This window comes from Tamandua tetradactyla, chromosome 10 (genome assembly GCF_023851605.1).
Source record: "Tamandua tetradactyla isolate mTamTet1 chromosome 10, mTamTet1.pri, whole genome shotgun sequence".
Classification (NCBI taxonomy): domain Eukaryota; kingdom Metazoa; phylum Chordata; class Mammalia; order Pilosa; family Myrmecophagidae; genus Tamandua; species Tamandua tetradactyla.
Window position 1 is genome coordinate 42,524,331 of NC_135336.1, and position 19,557 is coordinate 42,543,887.

The following is a 19,557-nucleotide window of genomic DNA, read 5'->3' on the forward strand; positions in this document are numbered from 1 at the left end:
TAAAGCCTGGTACCCAGTATTCTCCTTCACATGATTCCTACCAGTACCACTTCAGCAAATATACCTCTGCCTTGGTAGAATTCCATTCAGGGTAGCAGTTTTCTCATAACTTCCTAGACTCACAATGATGAAACTGTCAACAAGACAAATCAAACATGTATTCAATTACTACTTTTAGTTGAATAAGAAAGCCATATGCTTTTATTAAAGGAAAGAGTGGTTGAATACATGTATGAATGGATACAAGCATGAATTAATCAATGCATAGATTTGGGGCAGTTTTTGCTATTAGCTGTATGACATTGGAAAATGTCACATCACTTTTCTGAGATTAATCTTCTATAAAGTGGGGTATAATAATAAAGCCCTCATGAGGCTCTTTTGAGTATGTATATAAGATATATATAAAGTCTTTTACAGACACTCAAGTCCTGCAATAACTATTGTAAACCATTATAATGGTTTCTAAATAAACCATTTAAATAACTGTGATACCTGGGAGGGTGCATTTATGTCTTTGTATTAAAACCGTAGCTGCACTTTTTATGTCACCAATGCTCTGTGAATTGGTGCATAGACATTCAAGGCATTACTATTATTTTTTGGTTATTATTAGGAATTTTTTTCCTAGTTTTCATAGTTCCCATCATAATGTTCTGCTTTGAAGTATATGTAAATACTTTTATAATGTTCATGATGCTGCAAGTTGGGTAGTATAACTTGAAATGATGAATAGAATAATGAGGCCATCTTTTTAAATTGTTTTTATGTGAAAGTCCCCTATAATATAAAAAGGGAGAAATGCAACAGAAATGTAGAGAAATGTCACAAAAACATTTTGCTCCTTTATGTCATGAAAACCAAAAGAATTAAGGCATCATATTAGTCAATGGGATTAGGTAATAAAAGCATTAGATTAACTGACAAAATGCTATATGTGATATAAACAGAGTCTCAATGAGAGGAGAATTTATAGGTCCTTACACATATCATTTTTAATGATATGCTACAAAATTATTCTTCCCCCACCCAGTAATTCTCCTTCAGAGCTGAGATGAGGGGCTAAAATTTAGGTATGAAGTCTACATTCTTTTACTATTTCCTTCTAAAAATATTCAGGGAAGTTCCTGAAAAGTCAGGGAAATTTGGTAGTTTACAAAGAGCAAGAATATTTCCATTGTAATTTCAAGCCTGTGAAAATACCTATGATTAACAACAGCCTATGTTCCCATGCTAGACTAAATAATTTTTATCGATAATATACCAATGAATGGATATTGTAGTTAAATGCCACAGATGACTATGATCAGTTTAAATTTTGAACACAAAGGTTTAAAGCCCCAAATTAAGGCCATCTTTGTGATCATGTGACATGTGCCACAAATTTAGAGGATTTCTGTACTTGATTTAATGCTCTGTTGTCCCTTGTTAAAATTCTTAATACTTTTCTGAACAATAGACCCACAATTTTATTTTATAACTGGCCCTATCCCAAATCAATTACTTAAAGACACTTTTTTAAGAAAGACTAAGTAACGATTAAAGGATCAATATTATGCAGCTACTGACATAATCAGCAGCATGTGCTAAAAAATCTACATAGCAGCAATCAATGTGAAACATAGCTTAAAAATTCATTAATAACTGTGCAGGGCCATCCACATCCACAAATGGTCAATTTCATTCCATGAACTCACAGAATAGTATAAAGAGCATCAACCATTTGGTTACTTTTTCTTCATGTATACCTGGAGAGAGAAAGGGGGCTTTCCAAAAGGGACCAAAAACTTGAGACCCCCACATCAATTAAGCAATCAATACATACATGCATACTTACATAATAAATATATTAATAGGTCTATATAGCTAAGAAGAAAATGAACTCTTTCCCTAAATCGTCAATGATGACTATAAATAAGGTATTAAATATGTCATTTTTTTAAAGTTATTTTAAGGTAAAGTAATTGTTAGAATAACTAGTGTCTTTGTTGCTTTAGAGTAATAATAATAGCTAATATGCTTTTGTCATCTTACTTGTGTCAGGCATTATTTTAAGTTCTGTGTATGTATTAACTCATTTAATACTTTCAAAATAGTATGCTGCAGACATTAGATATTATTTTCTAGTTTAGACAAACAATATGTAAGACATAGAAAGGTGAAATAATTTAGTAAAGCCATGGTCAAGTAGGAAGTAAATTTTGGCCAGGAAATCATGGAACTTTTTCCTAGTGATTGAGGCATCTAATTCTAATAATGATCAATCTCAAACAACAAATTCTTCCTATGTCCTTATAAAGCCCTCCTAGGAGAAAATATCTTGTCTTGGAGTAAACACAGAATTCAATTTCTTTTCTTTCATTATGCTCAGTCTAAAAAGCACACTCTTTGTGCGCTGATGGGATTAACCCTGTTTGCTGGTTCTGCAAGATGGGATTAGCCTGGTTTAATGATTTTTCACAGACCCCTTTCTCTCAGTTTCCCAAGTCTTCAAATTGAGTAAAATGTATATGGCAAAGTTGACAAAATTTTCCCAAACTCTTAGGTTGCCCTGGCCTCTCCCCTCTGCCAGTAAACAGGCTTTAGTCTTTGAGGCTGTCAGATGAGCAGCTCCACAGATGCTAAACTTTCTGCAAATTAAGCCCACAGAGGGGAAAAATGACAGTCACAGCAAATGTCACTCTGTTAATGGTTTCAATAGGGGTTTGATTAAATAGGTTTGGGAAGCTAAATTTCTTAATTTTGCTCTATCAGTGTGGAAAATTATCCTTATTTAATTTTTTTTTTCTATCTTTGTACGTAATGCCGTGGACTTTTCTTTTAAATCAATTGACAGCATGGCCATTGTTTTCTTCTTTAAAATGATAGACTATGTGTGGCTGTCTGGTTGACCACTCTTGGCTGACCTCTACTTCCAGCCAACTGCTGCAATTAGTTGAGGGATAATTCAGCATATTTTTATACCTGTCAAGCCAGCTTTATACCAACATCTGCCTTGACAATTCAGAGAGAGATCAGTGCATGTTTACTAGGGTTCATACAAAAATGGAAAATTTAAGCAGTGCAGGTTAATTGTCCAACTTAATGGCCAGGTGTAACAGGCTTTGCTGTTCAGCTGTCACCTGCCACTTTCGCCAGTCAGTGGGTTTGTTTTCACCCTTTCTTTGTTCCCTTGTCAGTTGATGCATAGTACCGTCTCTAAGTGCAGAAATTGATTAATCTCTAGCTGTGAACAAGAATAAAAAATAATAACAGGCAAAATAATTGAAATGGAATAGTGAGGTGAAAACATGTAGCTTTGTCAACCACGCTTGATGAGGAGACTAACTGGAAATTTTTGTTTGTTTCTTTGAAGTTTTCTCCTCCCCTAAACATTGTATTTATTTCATGTGTTTGTAATATCTGAAGTAATTCTGAAAATCCTCTTGTAAATCAAACACAGTGAAATTAGAAATAAATATATTTGTTTTTTTTCCAAAGTCATTCTATAGCAGCTTCTAGATTGTTGCTTGAAAGTAATAGGTTCTCTATAGTAAGTTATGGCATTGACTTTCTCTCATACAGTATATATAATTTGAACTTTTTAAATGGAAGTAGAATAAGATTTAGTACAGTGTGATGAGAGTTATCTGGAAGTACCATAACCATATGTCTGACATGTAGTTCCCTTGCACCTCACCGACCCAATATAAGTACTATTCTCTCACCATTTTTATTTTGCTTTTTGTGAGTTCAATTAGATGATTTTCAGGGCCATTTTCAATCGTAAGACTCTATGACTCATTGGTCAGTCCATTAAGTTCTGAGTTCAAATGAACAACATAAAGGTGTTCATTAAATATTGTATATCCCAAGCAGCTTCCACAGATATTCTGTTTTAGAAGCTGTAAAGAAAACAAGTATTTGCATTTTAACAAATGTCCTGTAATTTTCTAATTCAGGTACACTGAAAATCACATTTTGAAATATTGTCACAAGGTCATCTTGAGATCCCTATAACTTTACTTTGTCCTCTATTGTTCCTTATCATCTCTATGATCAACTAAGTTTTATGAAGCATCATTAAAGCATATAACTATAGTTGCCAATGGATATAGAAACAAACCTAAGACATGGCAACTACCATTGAAGGACTCTACAATATAGGTTGGGATAATCATGTCCACAGACAAAACTATTTGGACTGAAATAGCAGAAAATGAGGGTTAAGCCAATGGTACAGAAGTGTAATAAAATTTAGTGAGAGATTGATCATTTAAGGTCACAGATATTAGAAATGCCTTCCTGGAAGAAGTGAAGCTTCATTTCAGTCTTGAAGTAGTAACTGGAAAAAAGGGGAAATGGAGCTTAAGATCAACAAAAGGCATTAGCAAAAGAATAAAGAGAGCTGCATATAGATTATTTGAGGAGAAAGGACAGGGATGATCTTTGTTAGGTAGCTATTATTTGCAAGGAGTAAAGACCAACTACATATAGAACAAGAAAACTCAAAAGACTATAAGGCCTGCAAGAAATACAGAGCATGGAAGCTCTCTTTCTTTATTTCTGGGTACATGTAGAAATGAAGTCTCCTCTTCTCTCAGTGGTCTTTCTTCATTCTTCTCTTTATTTATAGTCCTTCTCCTTCATCATCAAGAGGGATAACTTAGTCCTTACTACATAATACATTGTATTAGTATGTTAAGCTGCCAGAATGCAATATACCAGGAATGTAATGGCTTTTAAAAAGGAATTTAATAAGTTGCAAGTTCACAGTTATCAGCCTATAAAATATCTGAACTAAGGCTTCCAGGGAATGACAGCTTAATTCAAGAAAAGCCAATGTATCCAGAACACATCTGTCAGCTGTTAATGCACATAGCTGACATGTGCAGGGGTCCTTGGCTTCTGGTTTCAAACAACTTACAGTGCCACTGGTTCCCCCAGGGCCCCTGTTTTGGGTCTTCACTTAGCTTCTCTGGGACAAAACTCTGGGTTTCATCTCTTAGCTTAGCATCTGCCAGGGCTGGAGTTTCTTCTCTTTAAGTCCTGGCTATTTCTGTGAGTCCTTGCTTAGCACCTGGGCTATTTCAGTCTAGATCTCTAAATGTCTACATTAGCTCTGCCATTTCTGAACTTTCTCCAAAATGTGTCCTCTTTTAAAGGATTTCAGTTAACTAACCATGCCCCACCTTAAATGAGTAGAGTTACATTTCATCTAATTAAAATGTCAAACCAATTTGGCATGTCACATCTCTGTGGAGGTAACCTAATAAGGTTTTCTGCCATACAATATTCAAAGAAATGGCTGCCCCCACAAAATTGAGTCAGTAATAAAACATGTTTTTTCTGGGATACAAAATACTTTCAAACTGCCACATACATCATACATGATTATGCAGGTAAAATGCACCCCATCCATACCATAGATTCTTTTTTTTCTATTTTATTTTACTTTTTAAAATATTTTTATTGATAAAACAATGTATAAACATAAACATTGTTAACATAAAAATATTCCATACATGGTGTACAATCAATGGCTCACACTATCATTACATATTTGTGTATTCATCACCATGATTATTTTTTAGAACATTCGCATCACTCCAGAAAAAGAAATAAAAAGAAAAAAGAGAAAATTCATACTTACCATACCCCTAACCCCTCCTTCTCATTGACCACTAGTACTTCCATCTATCTAATTTATTTTAAACTTTGTTCTTCCTAACATTCGTTTAATTTTTATTCATATTCTTTACTCATCTGTTCATACCCTAGATAAAGGGAGCATCAGACACAAGGTTTTCATAATCATATAGTCACATTGTAAAAACTATATCATTTTACAACCATCTTCAAGAAACATGGCTACTGGAATACAGCACTACAGTTTCAGATACTTCCCTCTAGCCACTCTAACACACCATAAACTAAAAAGGGATATTTTTATAATGCATAAGAATAAACTCCAGGATAACTTCTCAACTCTGTTTGAAATCTCTCAGCCACTGATACTTTTTTTTTTCTTATTTCTTTCTTCTACCTTTTAGTCAAGAAGATTTTCTTAATCCCTTGATGCCAGGTCCCAGCTCATTCCAGGGGGATTTCTGTTCCACATTGCCAGGGAGATTTTTACCCCTGGGAGTCATGTTCCACATTGGAGGGGTGGGGATGGCAATGGATTCACTTGCCATGTTGGCTTAGAGAGAGAAGCCACATCTGAGCAACAAAAGAGGTTTTCTGGGCTTCACTCTTAGGCCTAATTTTAAGTAGACCTAGCTTTTCCTTTGCAGGAATAAGTTTAACAGGGGCTAAACCCAAGATCAAGGGGTCAGCCCTTTGATTTGACTGTCCCCACTGCTTGCAAGAGTATCAGAAATTCTCCAAATAGGGAAGTTGACTCTCCCCCTTTCTACCAATTCCCCCAAGGGGACTTTGCAAATACTTCTTTGTTCACTGTCCAAATCACTCTGGGATTTACTCATCTGTTCATACCCTATATATCCACTAACCTGGATAAACCAAAAAAATCTCATGCCCTATTCAAATTTCCCTGCAGTTATGGTATTCAACTAAACTGACTACACAAGTTAAATTAGTAAATGCACTACCCAAAATATAAACTTTGGACCAAATAAACATCTCACCCTTTAGTCTCACACAGAAGCTGAAGTTTGAAGATATGGATGATATCTTCCTTTATCCAGTCTTCTGATACACCTTAGTCCTATCCAAATCAGCTTTATTCATATCTCTACTTGATGACTGATCACTTTCTCAACTTTTTAAACAGTTCCTGTATGGAGTACTGTTGACTTTCATAGCTTCAGGGATCTGAATCTGAGTCTCAGGAGTCACATAAATTTCCAAAGTTTCTGGGAAAGACCATGTTATAAACAAACAGCTCAATATCTCAGAAGTTAGAATTAACAGTTACACCTCCTGAATATATGTGACTGTGTTAAGTGCATACAATCTAGGACTCTGTACAATAAGCCCCTACTTGATAACCCATGCTCTTGACTTCAGTTCACTGAATTTTTATATTATACTTAGTCCACATAATTGATGCATGATAATATTTGTCTTCTTGTTCCTGACATTTCATTTAACATATAGCTCTTAAGGTTCATTCACCTACTTACATGGCTCACAACTTCATTCCTTCTTGTGGTAGGTGGCTCAGTAGCCATTGTATGTGACCATAGATTCCCCGCCCATTCCTCACCTTATACTCCTAGGCCATTGTATTCCATTTATTGTGGAACAGAAACAATGCCGCCAGAAACACCAGTGTGCAAATGTCCATTCCTGTCCCCACACTCGGTTCCTCTAGGTATATGCTGAGCAAGAGGGTTTCGGGATCATATGGCAATCCCATCCCTAGCCTCCTGTGGAACCACCATACTGCTGTCCGAGGGGTGTACCTCTCATCTCCCTATTAACAGCAAATAGGTCCATCTCTTTCTCTGCATTTCTCCATCACTGGTTTCTCTCTGATCATTTTTAAACAATTTTATTCACACATCATACAATCCGGCCTACGTGTATAGACATGCCTTTATCACCATACTTTATCTGAAAACACTTCCTATTCTTCAAACAAAGAATCCATACCCCTTTCCCAATCTCCCTGTCTCTGTTGACATTTAGTTTTGGCATAATGCTTTTGCTACATTCAATAGAAGCATATTACAATGTTATTGTTGACTATAGATCCCAGTTTATATTTATTGTCCTTTTCTCCATATACCATCTATTTTCAACACCCTGCAATACTGACATTACTATGTTATCCCTCCTGCAAGAACATTTTTTAATTTGTACATTTATTCATCATAATTGTACACTCTAGGCATTCCTAAATTATACTGTCTCAGCCTTTGTCCTCTATCTTAACATTCTGATTTCATACATGCCCCCAGCCCTTCTCCCTCAACCATACTCACATTCAGCCTCATTCAGTGTACTTACATTATTGTGCTACAATCAGGTAGTATTGTGCTATCCATGCCTGAATTTTTTACAACCAATCTTGTTGCACAATCTGTATTTCTTCTGCACCAACTGCCCAATCTCTACTCTATTTCTATCACCTGATAACCTGGGCTCTTAATTTAAATTTTCAAGTTCACTCATCAATGTTAATTCATATCAGTGAGACCAAAAGTATTTATTCTTTTGTTTCTGGCTAATTTCATTCAGAATAGTGTCCTCAAGGTCCATTCATATTGTTACATGCTTTATGACTTTATTCTGTCTTGCAGCGGTGTAATCTTCCATCATATGCATATAACACAGCTTGTTTAGCCACTCATCCATTGATGGATATTTGGACTGTTTCCATGTCTTGGCAATCATAAATAATTCTGCTATAAACACTGGTATGCAAATGTCCATTTGTGTCCTTGCTCTCATTTTCTCTGAACAGATGCCTAGCAATGGGATTGGAGGATCATAAGGCAATTCTATACTTAGGTTCCTGAGGAACCACCAAACTGCCTTCTACAGTGGTTGTACCATTTTAATTTTCCACCAGTAGTGGATAGTGTACCTCTTTATCCACATCCTTTCCAGCACTTGTCATATTCTGTTCTCTGATAAAGGCCATTCTAGTGGGTGTGAGATGATGTCTCATTGTTGTTGTTTTTTTTTATTAATTTCTTTTTCTTTTTCTTTATTATTATTATTTTTTCTCATTGTGGTTTTGATTTGCATTTCCTTAATAGCCATTAAGGGTGAACATCTTTTCATGTGCCTTTATCCATTTGTATTTCCTCTTCTGACAAGTGTTTGTTAATGTCTTTTGCTCATTTTTTAATTGGGTGGTTTGGCTTTTTGTTGTTAAGTTGAAGAATCTCTTCACATATTCTGGATACTGAACCCTTTTCTGATATGTGATTTCCAAATATTGTCTTCAATTGGATAGGCTGCCTTTTCACTCTCTTGACAAAGCTCTTTGATGCACAAAGTGTTTAATTTTGAGGAGTACTCATTTATCTATTTCTTTCTTCAATGTTCATGCTTTGGGTGTAAAATATTGGATACTTACTTCTCTTCCACGCTTTCTAAGAAATTTACCTACATTTTCTTCTAAAAATTCTGTGGTCTTAGCTCTAATGTTTAGGTCTTTCATCCATTTTGAGTTAATTTTTGTATAGAGTGTGAGTTATGCATCCTCTTTTGTTCTTTTGCGTATGGATATCCAGGTCTCCGAGCACCATTTATTGAAGAAGCTGCCCTGTTCCAGGTGAGTTGACTTGACTGCCTTATCAAAGATCAGCTGTCCATAGATGAGAGGGTCTCTTCTGAACACTCTTTTCAATTCCATTGGTCAGTTTATCTATCTTTATGCCAGTACCATGTTGTTTCGACCACTGTAGCATCATAAAATGATTTAAAGTCAGGTAATGTGAGACCCTCCCACTTAATTTTTCTTTCTCAAGACATTTTTAGCCATTCAGGGCACACTGGTCTTTCAAATAAATTTGGTTATTCATTTTTCTATTTCTGCAAAGTAAGTTTTTTGGATTTTAATTGGTATTGTATTGAATCTATAAATCAGTTTGGGTAGAATTGACATCTTAACTATATTTAGTCTCCCAGTCAGTGAACCTGACATGTCTTTCCATTTATTTAGGTCTTCCTTGATTTTTAAAAGCAATTTCATGTAGTTTTCTGTCTATAGGTCTTTTGTATCCTTGATTAAATTCATTCCTAAATATTTTATTCTTTTAGTTGCTGTTATAAATGATATTGCTTTTTTGTTAGTGTATAGAAACACTGCTGATTTGGGGGTGTTAATCTTGTATCCTGCCACTTTGCTGTATTCATTTATTAGCTCTAGTAGCTGTGCTGTGGATTTCTCAGGATTTTTGACATATAGTATCATACCATCTGCAAACAGTGAGAGTTTTACTTCTTTCTTTCTAATTTGGATGCCTTTTATTTCTTTTTCTTTGTCTAATTGTTCTGGCTAGAACTTCCAGCACAATGTTGAATAACAATGGTGACAGTGGACATCCTTGTCTTGTTCCTGATCTTAGGAGGAAAGCTTTCAGTCTTTCCCCATGGAGGATGATAGCTGTGGGTTTTTCATATATTCCCTCTATCATGTTGAAGATGTTCTCTTCTATTCCTATCATTTGAGGTGTTTTCATCAAGAAAGGATGTTGAATTTTGTCAAATGTCTTTTCTGCATCAATTGAGATGATCATGTGGTTTCCTGCTTTGATTTGTTGATATGGTATATTACATTAATTGATTTTCTTATGTTAAACCTTACTGGCATGTTGGATGTATGATTCTTTTAATGTGCTGCTGGATTTGATTTGCAAGTATTGTGTTGAAGATTTTTGCATCTTTAGTCATTAGAGAGAATTGTCTGTAATTTTCTTTTCCTGTGGTATCTGTCTGGCTTTGGTATGAGGGTGATGTTGGCTTCTTAGAATGAGTTAGGTATCCTTTCCTCCCCTTCAATTTATTTTAAGAGTTTGAGCAGGATTGGCACTGATTCTTCCTTGAATGCTACGTAGAATTCATATGTGAAGCCATCTGGTCCTGAATTTTCTTTTTGGGGTGCTTTTTGATGACTGATTCAATCTCTTTACTTGTGAGTGGTTTGTTGGGGTCTTCTATGCCTTTTGGAGTCAATGTTGGTTGCTCATGCTTTTCTATGAAATTATCCATTTCATCTACATTGTCTAGTTTATTAGCATATAGTTGCTAATGGTATCTTCTCCTTACCTCTTTTATTTCTGTGAGGTCAATGGTTATGTCTCCTCTTTCATTTCTGATTTTATTTATTTGCATCCTCCCTTTTTATCTTTTTGTCAACATAGCTAAGGGTTCATTAGTTTTGTTGATTTTCTCAGAGACTACTTCTGTTTTTTTTTTATTTTCTGAATTGTTTTCATGTCCTCAATTTCATTTATTTCTTCTTTAATCTTAGTTATTTCTTATCTTTTGTTCACTTTGAGGTTAGTTTGCTGTTCTTTCTCTAGTTCTTTCAAGTATACAGCTAATTCCTCAATTGTTGCTCTTTCTTCTTTTTTAATATAGGCATTTAAGGCAATGATTTTCCCTCTTACTACTGCCTTTGCTGCATCCCATAAATTTTGATATGCTGTGTTTTCACTTTCATTTGCCTCTAGTTTTTTATTGATTTCTCTTGTAATTTCTTCCTTGACCCACTGGTTGTTTAAGAGTATGCTGTTTAGCCTCTATGTGTTTGAGAATTTTCTGGCCCTCTGCTTATTACTGATTCCAAGTTGATTCCTTTATGATCTGAGAAAGTATTTTGTATGAATTCAATCTTTTTTAAATTCATGGGGACATGTTTTGTGACTCAGCATATGGTCTATCCTTGAGAATGTAGCATGAGCACTTGAGAAAAAGGTGTATCCTGCTGTTGTGAGGTGTAATGTTCTGTAAATGTCTGTTAAACCTGGTTCATTTATTGTATTGTTCAAACTCTCTGTTTCTTCATTGATCCTCTCTCTAGATGTTTTATCCATTGATGAGAGCAGGGAATTGAAGCCTCAAACTGTTATGGTAGAGTTGTCTATTTCTCCTTTCAGTATTTTCAGTGTTTGCCTCATGAAATTTGCAGCACTCTGGCTCAGTGCATCAATATTTATGATTGTTTATGTCTGCTTGCTGAATTGTTCTTTTTATTAACACATAGTGTCCTTCTTTGTCTCTTTTAATTGTTTTACATTTGAAGTCTAATTTGTTGGATATTAGTATAATTATTTCTGCTCTTTTCTGATGTTTATTTGCATGAAATATCTTTTACCAACCTCTTGCTTTCAACTTGTTTTTGTCCTTGGGTCTAAAATAGGTCTCCTGTAGATATATAGATGGGTCCTGTTTTATAATTCATTCTGCCAGTCTATGTCTTTTGATTGCAGAGTTTAATCCATTAACATTTAGAGTTATTACTCTAAAGGCAGTACTTTCTTCTACCATTTTACCCTTTGGATTTTATATGCTGTATCTAGTTGTTTTTTTTTTTTTTTTTTCTCTTTTTACCTTTACTGATTGTCTTCATTTCTACACTCTTCTCCACATCTATCTCTCATGCCTTTTCCTATCTGCTTGTAGTGTTCCCTTTAGTATTTCTTGCAGAGTCAGTCTCTTGCTTACAAATTCTTTCAGTGATTGTTTGTCTGTAAATGTTTTAATCTCCCCCTCATTTTTGAAGGACAATTTTGCGGGATTGAAGGACAATCTTAAATATATCATACCACTGCCTTCTTGCCTCCATGGTTTCTGCTGAAAATCCACACATAGTCTTATTGGACTTCCCTTGCATGTGATGGATTGGTTTTCTTTTGCTACTTTCAAACTTCTCTCTTTCTTTTTGACGTCTGACAGTGTGATTAGTAAGTGTCTTGGAGTATGTCTATTTGGATCTATTCTGTTTGGGGTATGCTGTACCTCTTGGATATGTAATTTTATGTCTTCCATAAATGATCGGAAATTTTCAGTGATTATTTCTTCCATTAGTCTTTCTCCTCCTTTTCCCTCCTCTTCTCCTTCTGGGACACCCACAACAAGTATATTCATGTGCTTCATGTTGTCATTCAAATCCTTGAAACCCTGCTATTTTTCCATTCTTTTCCTTATATTTTCTTTTGTGTGTCAGATTTCAGATGTCCAGTCCCCTAGTTTGCCAAACCTTTCCTCTGCTTCTTTAAATCTGTCATTGTAGATTTCCATTATTTTTTCATTTCTTCTACTGTGCCTTTCATTCCCATAAGTTCTGTAATTTGTTTTTTCCAACTTTAAATTTCTTCTTTTTATTCATCCAATATGCTCTGTATATCCTGCCTCAACTTGTTGATTTGATTTTCTTTTCTTTTTTGTATGGGAAGGCACTGGAAATTGAACCTGGGTCTCCAGCATGGCGAGAACTCTGCCTGCTGAGCCACATGGCCCACCCTTGATTTGATTTTTGATGAGATTTTCCATGTCTTTTTGAACATCCTGAATTAGTTGTTTCAACTCCTGTATCTCATTCAAATTGTTGATTTATTCCTTTAACTGGGCCATGTCTTCAATTTTTTCTAGTATGACTCATTATTTTACTGTAGTCTAGGCAGTTGATTTCCTCAGTTAGCTCATTCTGGAGTTTGTTTTCAGTCTTTTACCTAGGATTTTCTTGCTGGATGGCTTTATTCTCCATCTGTTCTTTTATATTCAGTTAAACTTATTCTAGACCTCAAGCATAGGTTCTGTTTAACTGATTAGAATGTTTTAGTTCTTGTTTTCCTCTTTCTTGCCCTGCGTATTTGTAGCTTTTAAAAAAAATTTTTTGAGGCACATCTCCTAAGATATTATAGACTCCAGACAGATTTTCACAGAATGGACTGGCATCCTCTCCGGAAGAAATAAGGAAAGATGCACCTGCATCAGTTTTTGCTGCGGGTGAGACTCAGCATATTGTCAGACTTTCCTATGAAGCCTCTAGACCCTGTATTTTTTACTATCCTGCCCAGTATGTGGTGCTTGTCTGCCTGTAGCTTCTTACCAGTGTAAAGTTATGTGGTACATTTAACTTCAGCAGACTCTCCCTGCCAGGGGAATGGCTGAGACAGAGGTGAGGTTGGAGGTTGGCATTAATAGCTTCAGTTTTCCAGTCTTGGGGTCTGAATTCCTTGAGGCAGGCCTTTCACTTCAGCTGGACCCCACCTTACTTTTGGGGAAAGTACAGCCTTTATCAATTTAACTCTTTTCATCTGACTAGTTACTCTGTCTCTCAGCCAATTCTGCCCTTGCCTGGACAGTACTGGAGACAGAGAAAGCTTGCAGTTCTACCTAGTGAGCTGTTAAGCAGTAGAGACAAAATGATAAAGAAAAAAAGGAAAATAAGAGAAAGATCTTTTTTGGAGCAGGATCCCTGCTCTTCCAGCTTTGTCAATCAAGAGCTTAAGTTGGTATGTGGCTCAATATGCCCCCATTTTTTAGGGTCCAGCTTTTTTTCAAGTAATTTTTGCTGTCTTACTCAAAAAGCGTTTTTTTTTTTTTTTACCATCAACCATGCCCCCTCTCTGCTGGTGCAAAAATTCTTAGTAACTTTAGCTCTTATTCCAGATTTGTCAGAGCTACGGGCTTATTTTCAGTAGTCAATTGAAGCTTGGCTGAAGTCAGCCTTTGTTGCTAGTAAAGTCTGTTTCCTTTCCTGAAGGAATGAACCTTCCATGCTCAAGTAAATTCTTAAGAGTTAGAAAGAAAATTATGCCAATGAGAGGATATCCCTTTTTTTGCATTCAAAGTCAGATAAATTTGTTTTATCTGTTGTTTTAAAAAGAAATTAATCCTTCTTTTCAGTAATAGAGGTTTAATTTGATTTCAAAGACCAAAAGGAAGAGCCAGTTACTGGCCAGAAGTAGAAGACACACCTTTTTCTTTTTCCCTCCTCCTTCAAGTAACCTAATTCAACTACTTTCCCTAACCCTATCTCTCTCAGTCAGAAGAAACTAGACTGAGTTCATTATTTCTCTTGCAGAGAATCAAGGACTGGCCTTCTGAGAAAAGTCTACATATAAACCCCTATGGTTAAAACTTCCACAGATGGTTCCACAGCTGGAGTGGTGGTTGGGGTTGGGGAAGAGTAACCTGTCTCAAAACAAGACTTTCACAACAAAGGTTATAGGCAAGGAAAGCACCCTGAGATGTGTATAGCAGAAGAATATGTTGACAAGAAAGTCTAAGAACAAAACTCAATTAAGTTTAATTAGGAAACAAGTATTAAATGCATACTACACACAAGATACCGAGATAATCACTTTGAAAACTCTCAATGGTTTTAAATTTTCTTGAACTCATTCTTTTTTTATTTTCACAGTTAATTAACTTTTCCCTTTGCCTCTTGGCACATGAGAGAAAGAATCTCAAATCTGAAGGGCTTTGTATGAAGAGAAACCCATGTGGAGGAGCAGAAGCTGGAAGGCAGTGGAACCTGGAAGAGAAAGCTGAGGCATTGCCATTCTGCAGAAGTGCCAAAACCCCAACAATCACCAGCAGCCAGCCCAAAGCATCACAGTCTTCTGGGAAAAGACAATTGCCTTGCTGACACCTTGATTTTGGATTTCTCCCAGACTGAAAATCGTGAGCCAATAAATTACTCCTTCCTTCCCTCCCTCCCTCTTTCGTCCCTCTTCCTCTCTTTCCCACTTCCTTTCTTCCATACTTCCCTCTATCTCCCTTTTTCCATTTCTATCTTCACATCTGGTTTAATTTTCTAGCTATAAAGCAGATACCATATAATGGATTGGCTTAATAACAGGAATTTATTGACTTACGGTCTCAGAGGCTAGAAGGTTTGCTTCCTCTGGGCTGAGTATCTTCCACGTGGCTGGCAGTATCTGGGGCTCCTTGACTTTTATGTCACATGGCAATGCACTTGGTGGTGTCTTCTTTTTTTTCCTGTTTTGCTGACTTCCAGCTTCTGGCTATTCCCTGTGATTTCTCTCCCTGGTCTTATTTACAATATTCCATACCCACAGTACCAGCGGTTGAGACCTGAACATGCCTTTTGTGTAGGTCATGCTTCAGTCCCCAACAGTAACCAAGAAATATTTCATGAATTATACGTTTACTTTTCATGCTTCATTTTGAAATATAGAGCCTAGCATATCATATTTTCAACTTAAATACACTTCTAACTGAATATCATGTTGAGAAACTAAGGTCAGTAAAGTTAGGAGAGATGATAAATAAAGGTCAAAAACATGTTATCATAATGGAAAATAATATCTGTTAACAGATCCAGGTATGAAGTCTGATGCTAGTATGGGAAGTTTATTTGTGTAAGCTTACTACTGAAGGTAATATAGTGTGTCCTGGAACACGTAATCAATGACAGCATCACAATGGAAAGTTCATGCAGCAGATACCATGTGATTGGTGCTTGTCTCTCTGAGCACAACAATGAGGACCAAAATTCAGGTACTAAGAAAGGAAGATGGCATGAAATAGGAAGGATTCTAGATGTACAGGCTTTGCCTCTGTGCATATTTTGATCTTAGATGAAGGAGCAAACTACTAGTTAGAGCAACCAATTAGTGATAATGATGGAAGAAGCTAACTTATAACAAAAGGAGTTAGGGCATCATGTCAGGCTACTTGAGAGACCAGAGCTTTTCTATGGCAAAATCTTTGTCCTCCTTACCAGTGATGTCAAATTGGTGCATACAAGCAGACATCAGTAGTCATCCCTGGATGACTGGATCCAAAAAGAGTTCCCTCGTTTCTTGTTGTTTATACCTGTGGCTAATGATATATATTTTAAATAGCCAAGCTTCATTAGTCCTTATGCCTCTAAAGAACTATGTTGTAGGTAGCAGAAAACTATGACCATGCTAAAGAGGTATGTTTTTCATTTTAGAGAAATCCATGATTTAAACTACACTATCAAGAATAGCAAATGATACACTGTTCTGGGACATTTTGTCTCCCTTTCTGATCTCTGTCTTTATAACATTTTGCTCTAAGTACATTTCTGTTTGGGTTAGTGATATGTAACTATCATTATTTTTTTATTTCAACTTTGGTACACAGAGGTTTATGAGATTCAGGCACTAACTCGAAGCTATTTATTAGCTAGTGCTCTACTGGCATAAAAAACTCAGTTAAATAATAGCATCCACATTTTTTAATCCATTCACTATATAGTTATTGGCAGGTATATAGAAGAAGAAGGTTAAGAGTTTATACCTCTGGAATATGTTCTATTTCTAAAATTCTGGAAGTTAAGATGGCATATCTGTATTTAACTTTCTTCTATGCGAGTTTTCAGTAAAATTTTGGTGAAATGACACAGTATAGCATCAATAGGATTGTTGGAATTTCTAGGAGGAGTTGTGACCACTCATGGGCAAGAGATATTAAGGGAGAACAGTGCCATTGACAGCTGTGGAAGATATATGCTTGTTTAAATATAATAAATGAGTGAATGAATCTCTTTACACTTTCCCCACCTGCTTTTTCATCACTACTGTCTCAGAATCCTTTAACTTTTGTTTCCTTTATTTCCTTGCTCAAGATTCTCAAGAACCTGGGGCTCCCTCCTACTAACACAAGAAGAGAAGAGAAACATGTAAAACTGAAGTGTCAGCCAGCTAAAGGTTTGCCAGTGGCAGATGTTGTAGGTTTGCATTTGAGGGACTGTACTTACAATGGACACTGCTCTACTGAACAAAATTGGTCTTCAGTGAAAAATTCTAGTCACCCTGGTATTTGTTGAAAAAGGCGCTTTTCAGCAGAGAGCTTTCAGTATTCTGCTCAACTCATATGATGTAATATTGATTACTATACTTAAAAAGAAGGCAGACATTGATACAAAGCCAGCCACCCTATTTAGAATAAAGCTTTTCTCTTTCAGAAATTGATTTGGCATATCCTAGAGAGCAAATAAACTGATCCAATACATGTATATAAAAAGAAGATAAACCATTGAAAACACAGTCTGATGAACACTTTAAAAATGACTTTTCTTCTGCAGTTTCTACTTCTGGCTTCAAGAGTTTTGTGAATCACTGAACTTTGAAATCAGAAGTCAAGCTATAATTTTTAAAGGTCCCTTAGGCTAACATGATAGTAAGCAATTTTATTTTTGCATTGCTGCAATCTATCAAGTCAATAATATAGTCTCCTAGCAGGGAGGACTCACCCCTGGGTAAGTAATCTGCCCATGGTTTTTAGTCTTCATTCCTGACCAAAATAATTACTAAAATAGGATGAGCTATTGTCTTTTCCACTATTGGAATTTAAATGTTCTAAATATTCCAATTTGCCTCTCTTTACTTCTAAGTTATTACCCCAGAGAAGCACTATTAGGATTGCATGCTGCCCAAAGTGGAATACTTAATAGTATGCCCCTCAGGTATAAGAAAATAAAATGCCTTGAATACATAGCTCTATCAAGGGGAAAGGCCAGTAATCTGATATATCATTTATGGGGTTCTGTCTATTGCAGTAGTATCTGACCTCTGGACCCAAATTTTGACATTTTTACAGACATATTGCCCAATACTTAAATGGAGTTCATCAAAACTTCGTGTCTTACCAAACTGGTAGTATTTGAGTTATGTCTTAGACCCTGACAAGTTTTCATTATAATGAGTATATCCAAGGGAAGTATGGAGTAAGTAAGCTTTATCTGCTCACAGAAAAAATCTCAGAGGTGGTGTGATGCCAAGTAAAATGGCTGTATATAATTTCAGACCAGGGCAATTGTACATGAATAACTGGATTAAACAGAACCATTAACACTGTTTGACAGTGACTTAGGCAACTGGTAAGGATTATCCAGTTGGGTCTGATTTAATCACATCAGTCTTATAAATAAAGAACTTTTCTTGGCTGTTGTCAGCCAAGAGTCAGAAAGATGCCGCTCCACTGGCTTTGAGGTTGAAAGACGATAATATGAGCCAAGGACCACAAGAAGTCTCTCCCCGAGCTGGAAAAGGTAGGGAAACAGACTCCCCCAGAACCTCCAGAAAGAAAAAAAAAAAAATGCAACCCTGCAAATACCTAGATTCTAGCCCACTAAGAGTGTCAAAGTTTCAACTTACAAATTTATTTAAGATAATAAATTTGTATTAAGTCCCTAAATTTGTAGTAATTTTTAAGGCAGAAATTGAAAGCTAATAATTATATCAAGAAGTTGTCATTCATTGGAAAAGCCAATAAATGGAAATATTTTGTGGCATTCTTTGTTTAATAAATATACCAAAAAACCCAGGATAAATTACCTAAAATTTAGTGTAAAAAAAGAAAGATGAATATAAATAAAAGTAAATATAATTGCAATTTGTTAAGTGCCATTTATTATGTGCGAGGAGTATAATGAATGTTCTACCTATATTATCAACAGTAATCTCAAAGCAACCCTGGGAGGTAGTTATTTTTAATACGTAAAGGGATTTAATCTCAGAGAGTGAAGGTCACACAACTAGTAATTAGAGAAGACATAATGCCTTTTTTTAGGATTCTCATTTGAACATCCTTACTTATGGTTGCTATCTTTAATACTGGGGACGTCAAGATAGAGGACTAGTGATGAGCCATGTTTACTAGTTAAACACAGAGATAATTCTATATAATCATGTCATATAGTTAAAATAATAAAAATAGAAACAGATATAAATATAAGATGGATAGCTTAAAGATAAGCATCCAGTTATAATTTCTTACGTTAAATTATTTAGTATTCTGGAAATATGAGGAAGAAGGATGATGGAGGAAGGAAAAAGCATACACCTTTTTTTTCATATTATAAAGACAAAGACAGTCCATAATTGCTTCTTAATGTTGATAACTAGATGAAAATAATATTATGTATGTTCCCTTCAAAATATTATCTGTTGGTTATTGGTTACCCAACCTTTTTTGTTGGGGAAGGAGGCACTGGGAACCGAACCTGGGTCTCTGGTATGGCAGGTGAGAACTCTGCCTGTTGGGCCACCGTGGCCCACCCTGATTATCCAATCTTGATACAGATTTTCAAAGTTTCTCACTAAAGCAACATAAATCTATGGTGAACAAAAGAATCAAGGAAGCATATAA